Source organism: Podarcis cretensis, assembly GCF_951804945.1.
Source record: "Podarcis cretensis genome assembly, chromosome: 17".
NCBI classification, from domain to species: domain Eukaryota; kingdom Metazoa; phylum Chordata; class Lepidosauria; order Squamata; family Lacertidae; genus Podarcis; species Podarcis cretensis.
Window position 1 is genome coordinate 23,925,723 of NC_137187.1, and position 7,735 is coordinate 23,933,457.

A 7,735-nucleotide genomic window follows, 5' to 3' on the forward strand; every position below is an offset into this window, starting at 1 on the left:
TAGCTCCATTTTACCATGGATTAATCCATTGCATTGATACGATTTTGTGAAACTGGGGTGTTTATTGGAGCCTCAACTTAATTAAACTGAGTTAAATCACTTTCATAAAAAATTGTTAAATATTGTAACCAGTGCAGGCTCTCCTATTAGGGCTGCTGGGGTACAGTATTCTCAATGAGCAATTTTTTAAAAAAAAAACTCCTCCCCCTACACACACACATGTATATACACAGTATATAGTACAGGTAGGTGTCAGGAACGTGGCCCCCCAGAGCACAGGGGATGAGTTAGACTCAGAAATTGAGCTAAGTGAATGAGGGACCGACTCTGCAGATGAGAACTGGCTGACAGAATCAAGAGAGAGCAGCCCTATCCCCCTTTCCGGGGAAGACTCTATTAGCTCTCAAGAAGAGGAAGAGTTGGAAGGCAGCCAGAGCATTGCTAGGCAATCAGTAGATAAGCAGAGGTCTGTGTCTGTGTTGAGTGAGAGTGGGGAGGTCAGCCTCTCAGTCCCTGTTCTAGGCGTTTGGATAAAATCAGAAGGCAATGGAAGAGCAAGAGGGGAAAGGCAGGAGTCTGGCATCCCTCCTGCTGTGGGAGGGGCGAAACTTCAGAACCAACAAACAAATGTGAGCAGGCAAGAAGCCGGGCTCTGGGTGTGTCTTTTTGTAAATAAACATACATAACATTGCCAGAGGGTCATTACATCTTATCGGGGCTTGCTTGCCGCCCAGAGAAGCATTACAGTAGAAGCATTTATTTCCAAGCCCTGTTCTTTGGTCAATTAGCTCTCTGCACCATGCAGCCAATCCTAACCCAAAAGTATAGTCATGGCACAAAATGTCCCTCCCATCTATCTCTGGGAAGAAAAACCATGGACTGGTATTGGAGTATCAGGTTTGTGCCTTTCTAGTCCTTGACCAGGTTCAGACCTGCTTAGCTTCAGCAAGGCTACTGCATCTGGTGACTTCAGACTGTGCTCTGGGATGCCCATATCCACACAGGGTTGGCCCTACTATTGGACAAGATTTTACACACACACACACCCAAAAAAGTCTATTTAACCTTTAATTATCCAAAACACTTAAAAGGGGGAAGGGGTTGTTTCATTTAAGCCAAGGCACATCAGAACATTTCTGCAATGCATGGCTCAGGTTTTCAGAAGGATGTGGAGTCAGTCGATGTGATATCCAGACAGGCCAAACAGAGCCCAAACGTCACCTTAGGAATTCACTGAGACATTTTCACACCTGCATTCTGACATAGGACCATCTAGAATTCTTCCACTTGATTCTAGATTCCGGGTAGAATGTTATTTCTGCCCACATTCCAGCCCTGTTCCTGCTCTAGAGCCTTCGCCGGAAGAGCCTTGATTGTCACATCAGACATTTAAGGAAGCCTGCTGTGACTCCTATGGGCATAAATGGCAACTCTGAGAGGTAAAGGTAAAAGATAAAGGACCCCTGGACGGTTAAGTCCAGTCAAAGGTGACTATGGGGGTGCAGCGCTCATCTCGCTTTCAGGCCAAAGGAGTCAACATTCGTCCACAGACAGCTTTCTGGCTCATGTGACCAGCAGGACTAAACCAACTTCTAGCGCAACGGAACACTATGATAGAAACCAGAGCGCACTGAAATGCTGTTTACCTTCCCGCCACAGTGGTACCCATTTATCTACTTGACCTGGTGTGCTATCGAACTGCTAGGTTGGCTGGAGCTGGGACAGAGCAACGGGCGCTCACCCCGTCACAGGGATTCAAACCGTCAACCTTCCGATCGGCAAGCCCAAGAGGCTCAGTGGTTTAGACCACAGCACCTCCCACTTGTTGCTCATCCACAGCAAACACTGAGCACTAGGCTCTTGCGCTGTTTGGTTGCTTGGTGGGAATTCCATCTGGGTTACGGCACCTTTGTGGCGAGCCACTCGCACCAAACAGCCATGTTGGGCATCAGGATGGAAGCCCTTAGGAAAGGACAGAAAAACGGAGGTTTCGGCACTGTTTCAATGGAGGCATCCAGGAAATAAAGACATCCACTTGGCAGCAACAGTGAAGATGACAGGAGGGGTTTAGCTGGCTCACTCCCATGTCTCACAGGACAGGCTGCAACACTCCCTTAATTTATTCCTTCCTTTAGGCTCTGTTGCATTAGTGATAGTGACAATATTCTGCAATAAGGCAGACGTAATAATTACAGCCTGACAACACAAAGAGCTCTGCATCACTCTCATTTTTAAGGCTACGTACATGCTTTACCTCTAAAGTACATTTGAAGCAAATTTGCATGATTCCATGTTAGGTTAAATTGTTCTGTTATAAAAAAACAACAACAACAAACTGTTGATGTGCATAATTTATGCTGGTTTTACTAGCTATGGCAGGAAGCATGCCAGATGCCCTAAAGGCCCATTCACAACCCCTGGAAATGTTACTTGGCTATATCTCTGGTTTCTGAGATTACAGTCAGGGCTGTCTTAAGCATCTCTGGCACCGTGGTGCAAAGATCCCTCTGGTGCCACACACACCCCTTCCCCAGAGTTGTCAACCTTTTCCCAAGCCTCTGTGGGGATCGCTCTCCTCCCAGCCCACCAGCCATATAGTTGGCGGAGCACAGCTGCCGGGCTTGCAGGGAAAGGGGAGGCCACTGGCAAAGCCATGCAGCTCCCCCACTCGCTGGGGCGCCGCCTGAAAGGCCAGCACCCTGGCGCAAGGCGACTGTAAGCCCAATAGGAAAAACGGCTCTGATTACAGTATGTAACACATCCACACCTTCAAGTACAGTGGCACCTCGGGTTACATACGCTTCAGGTTACATACACTTCAGGTTACAGACTCCGCTAAACCAGAAATAGTGCTTCAGGTTAAGAACTTTGCTTCAGGATGAGAACAGAAATTGTGCTCTGGCAGCGCAGCAGCAGCAGGAGGCCCCATTAGCTAAAGTGGTGCTTCAGGTTAAGAACACTTTCAGGTTAAGTACGGACCTCCGGAACAAATTAAGTACTTAACCCGAGATACCACTGTATATATCTTCACAGCATAAGGTCTAGATCTTGCCTTTCTAAAAAGAAATGAAAGCTGAAATTCCATGGAAGCCAAAATCTCCATCCAGGACCACATTTTGCATTCCTGCAAAATGGTAGCATTTGCACAGCCCTGGGGGAAAGTTCTCACATTAATTTTAAACTCCCGGAGACATTTCAAACAGCAGGAAATGGTTGACACTCACTGCTAAAAGAAGACATGTGCTAAGCAGATCACTATCAACAGAATAATATTAAAAGTTCCAATGCATTTAAGCAGTAAGACCTGTTTGACTTATGGTGAGTTGTTTACTGCAAGTTACATTGTGAGAAAAACAGGATTTTAACAAAGTGGGCAGTACTGAGTCCCACTAACTTCAATGCTTAACTTTCTATCGTGAAATCAGAGGGAATTAGAAGCCAACAGGATAAGCATCTTCCCTTCCATTGCTCTCCCTTCTTCATCTGCTGTTTCTTAAGAATTTAAGTGCCATGCACAGAGATGGTGCTATATCAATAAATCAAGCCTCTTTACATTTGCACTATGAAGTGTTGGCTAACTAACAAATCCTTTTAATATTGGATAGGAGGATGGCGTAAGGAGATGTCATCCTTCACTCCAGGAGACTCTCACACATTTTCTTTTTTTAATTCTTTTGGGTTTTCTCAGAATTGCTGGTACCTTTACAGCCCTCCGTGGCTCAACAAGAGTTCCTGACTTTCATACCTTCCCCAAAATGCATGGTTTTGGATGCCATGCCCCAAAAAAGCACAGCCTGAAATCGTGCAAAATTGTGGCGGCTGTCCTCTCGCGAGAAAAAACTTCCTCGTTTTTCCCCAGGACAGTTGACAGGTATGGACTTTTTATTTCAAAATTCTGGTACCCAGGTCAGGCAAAAGGCAAAATCTCGGGCAGGTGGTGGTTATGCAGGGCGCCAGTTGTGAAACATCTGTCCGCAGGAGGTCATTATCATGTTGCTAGGAAAGGACAAATTGCCCGATTTTTATTTCTCTCAGTTCCTTGTTTTTCTAATCTTAAATTCAATTCTCCACATTTCTGCAGCACTGCGGATGTTAAAAAAAAAAAAATCCTCACGAAAATTCCACAGCATTTTAGTGTGGATTTCTCCTGATACATTTATGATTATTATATGTGCATATTTTGCAAGCCATTCCCCCTAATAGAAGGTATATTACTTGGGTGTTATGGGAGAAGCAGCCATGCAGAGACCATCACCAAACAGCTATGACTCAGGTTTAAGAGCCATTCTGAGGTGAACGAGAGTTCCAAGAAAGGAAAGTAAATGGAAGCTGTCCGTCTCCTTTCTGCTTCCTATAATACTTCCATTAAAACTTAATGGATTCTCCAACCTTACATCACCTCTGTTTACCAGCACCTGAACTGATGATACACACTGCCTAGCTGACAACTTAAAGTGCTCCACTGAGATGCTTCTCTTTAGAGCTCAGCACTGATCTATCCCATCGAGGGTCCTAGTCATTCGTTTCTAAACCCAGTTCCCTCAAGCTTCCTTACCATTGTAGAAACTAGATGGCCTCTTTCACAACACTCCTAAATATAAGGGATTGGAGCACATCATAATAATTATTATTATTCTAGCCAGATTCCTCACACCTAGAAAACTAACTTGCTTTTGAAGGTTCAGCCCATCCTTCATTAAAGTTACAAAACCTTTATTTATTTCCAATTACAAGGCCTTGATTTGCTGTAGGGATGGGAAAGTTGGGGTGTTGAAGTTGTCTTCTGAGTGGCTTCCGCTTTCAAAAGCACCTTCTTTCAGATCTTCTGCTGTGTGCTCTGTGATTTAAGGCCTGAATGTTTAACTCAAAAGGTGGGGCACCCCACTTCCCCACATAATAAACACGTTGCATAAATAAAACAAGTCAGGTACCTTGAAACCTGCAGTTGCAAATATCAAAGGATTTATATCAGACCTTTTAGAGTGGCAGATCCCAACAACAAAAGCCGGTTTACCATTTGAAGAGGGCCTGAACTATAATGAACTATAATGCTCATTAGACTGTATGTAGAATAGGTACCCAGCCAATTCTTGGTTAGATTGCCACTATACTGTAATTATTGTGACTGAGAATATCTGTTTCCGGGTGCCAAATTTTGGCTTTGCAAAGGTCGCCATATTATGAAAGAGTAACACCAAGTAAACTGGCAAAAATGGATAAATCTAAATCAAACAAATGTTGGAAATGTAAAGAGAAAGAAGGTTCTTTTTATCATATGTGGTGGTCTTGTAGTAAAGCTAAAGCTTGCTGGGAAATGATATATAATGAACTGAAAAGGATGTTCAAAATAACTTTTACCAACCCCCCCCCCCCCAAAAAAAAAACCAGAAGGTTTTCTTTGGGGAATTATAGATAAATTGTATAGAAATTTATTTATGTATGCTACTACTGCAGCAAGAATGTTACTTGCCCCAAAATGGATAGAAGAAGAAGTCCCAGTAAAGGAAGAACGGATAAAAAAAAGTATGGACTATGCAGAAATGGCGAAACTTACCGGAAAAATAAGAAATCAAGATAACAAACTTTTAATAAAAGAATGGAAATGCTTTATTGAATGTTTATAGATAAATTGCAAACAGATAAAAACATTAGCAGGATTATTGTAATACCCTGCAGTTTTATAAGAGTATGTATTTATAGTAGATAACTAAATGAGCAAGTTAAGTGAATTGGATATGCAGAAGATATTAAAAAATAAATTTAAGGAACCGCAGAAAGAGGGGGAGGGAAGTCAAATTTTGAAATGATAAATGGATTGTAAAACGAATGAAATGTATAAATTTGAAAAGTATAAATAAACAAACAAATAAATAAATAACATATTATGAAAGAGTACAAAAGTCTGCCCGGATAGTTGGGAAGGGGAATTACTTGAAACTGGGTGAAGGAAGAGGCTCTCTACTTGTTTTTTTGGTTTTTTTTTACTTTTATTTTGCTTTAAACAGGTACATATAAATATAGACAACCAAAATTACAAAGGAAAATTCCTTAATAGTAATGGGGAAAAAAAACTACAAAAAAACTACAAAAAATATTGAAGTACATGACACGGAACATAAGCAACTATGGGAAAGATAAAAGAAAAGAAAAAAGAAAAAATAGGGGGGGAAAGAAAAAGAAAAAGGAAGATGAGCCAAAGCAGGAAAGCTCATCTATTGTACACTTCCGTCAAGCTCACAACAGATCATTATTCTTATCAATTATCTCTATCTGCATTCCAAAGGAATCCCTCATCTTGGTAAAAAGGTAAAGGTAAAGGTACCCCTGCCCGTACGGGCCAGTCTTGACAGACTCTGGGGTTGTGCGCCCATCTCACTTAAGAGGCCAGGGGCCAGCGCTGTCCGGAGACACTGGTCACGTGGCCAGCGTGACATTGCTGCTCTGGTGAGCCAGAGTCGCACACGGAAACGCCGTTTACCTTCCCGCTGGTAAGCGGTCCCTATTTATCTACTTGCACCCGGAGGTGCTTTCGAACTGCTAGGTTGGCAGGCGCTGGGACCGAGCAGCGGGAGCGCACCCCGCCGCAGGGATTCGAACCGCCGACCTTTCGATCGGCAAGCCCTAGGCGCTGAGGCTTTAACCCACAGCGTATCAGGGAACATTTCTCTATGTGGTATCATTCTAAACATAGCCAGATCTTTCTTGTTGAGCCCTTGTCCCCTAAATAATTATTTAAACATTCCCATTCTTCTTTCACCAATTTTTTAGGTTTATCTCTTATTGCATCTGTCAGCTTTGCGAGCTCCAAGTACTCGCACAATTTGACTACCCAGTCCTCTTTAGTGGGTGTATTTTTATCTACTCTCTACTTGTATTAAGGTTTGTCTGCCTAATTTCACACAAACAGGAAAAAGTGCCAAGTTATGAGGGAATTTCTGAAATGGAAAATCGGAGCCTCAGCAAGCCACCTGCACGTGAGATACACTGCAACCTAGCAAACACCACGTGGAAATTCTGTATGTCATGAGGCAAGTATAACGTTTGGACCTCATTTCCTATAAAGCCATAACTGTTGACGGAGTCAAGAATCAGTAAGGATTAAGAACAAGGTCTCAACAACCTAAACCTCAGCAAATCTCTCCCCACAAAATGTGTTCAGTTCAACAGGGCTTTTAACCCCTGAGTGAATGCAACCAGTGCCAGATTTACATATAAACTAAACAAGCTATAGCTTAGGGCCCCACTCTCTTGCCCCCCCCCCAAAAAAAAATTAAAGAAAAAAAACCTGGATGTACATTTGCAAAATATAAGATAAAAAACAAATAAAATAAAACCTACATACAGCAGCAGTGTTTTGTGTTGTGTAGGCTCCTATAGTGTAAGTCATGGGCCCTGCTAGCTAGCCTGCTCCCTAAAATATCACTGGTTTGTTCATTTCTATATATAGGGTGCCTACATTCTGCATGGACTGGTGGCATGGCAACATGTGCAAATGGCTTTAGATACCTATTGGGTCCATAAAATGCCATATAGCATATATTCAACACAAAAAACAGCGACAATTTGTTGTTGACAAAGGACAGCTGGACACATACAGTGGTACCTCAGGTTACATACGCTTCAGGTTACATACGCTTCAGGTTACAGACTCCGCTAACCCAGAAATATTACCTCAGGTTAAGAACTTTGCTTCAGGATGAGAACAGAATTCGTGCTCCGGCGGCACAGTTGCAGC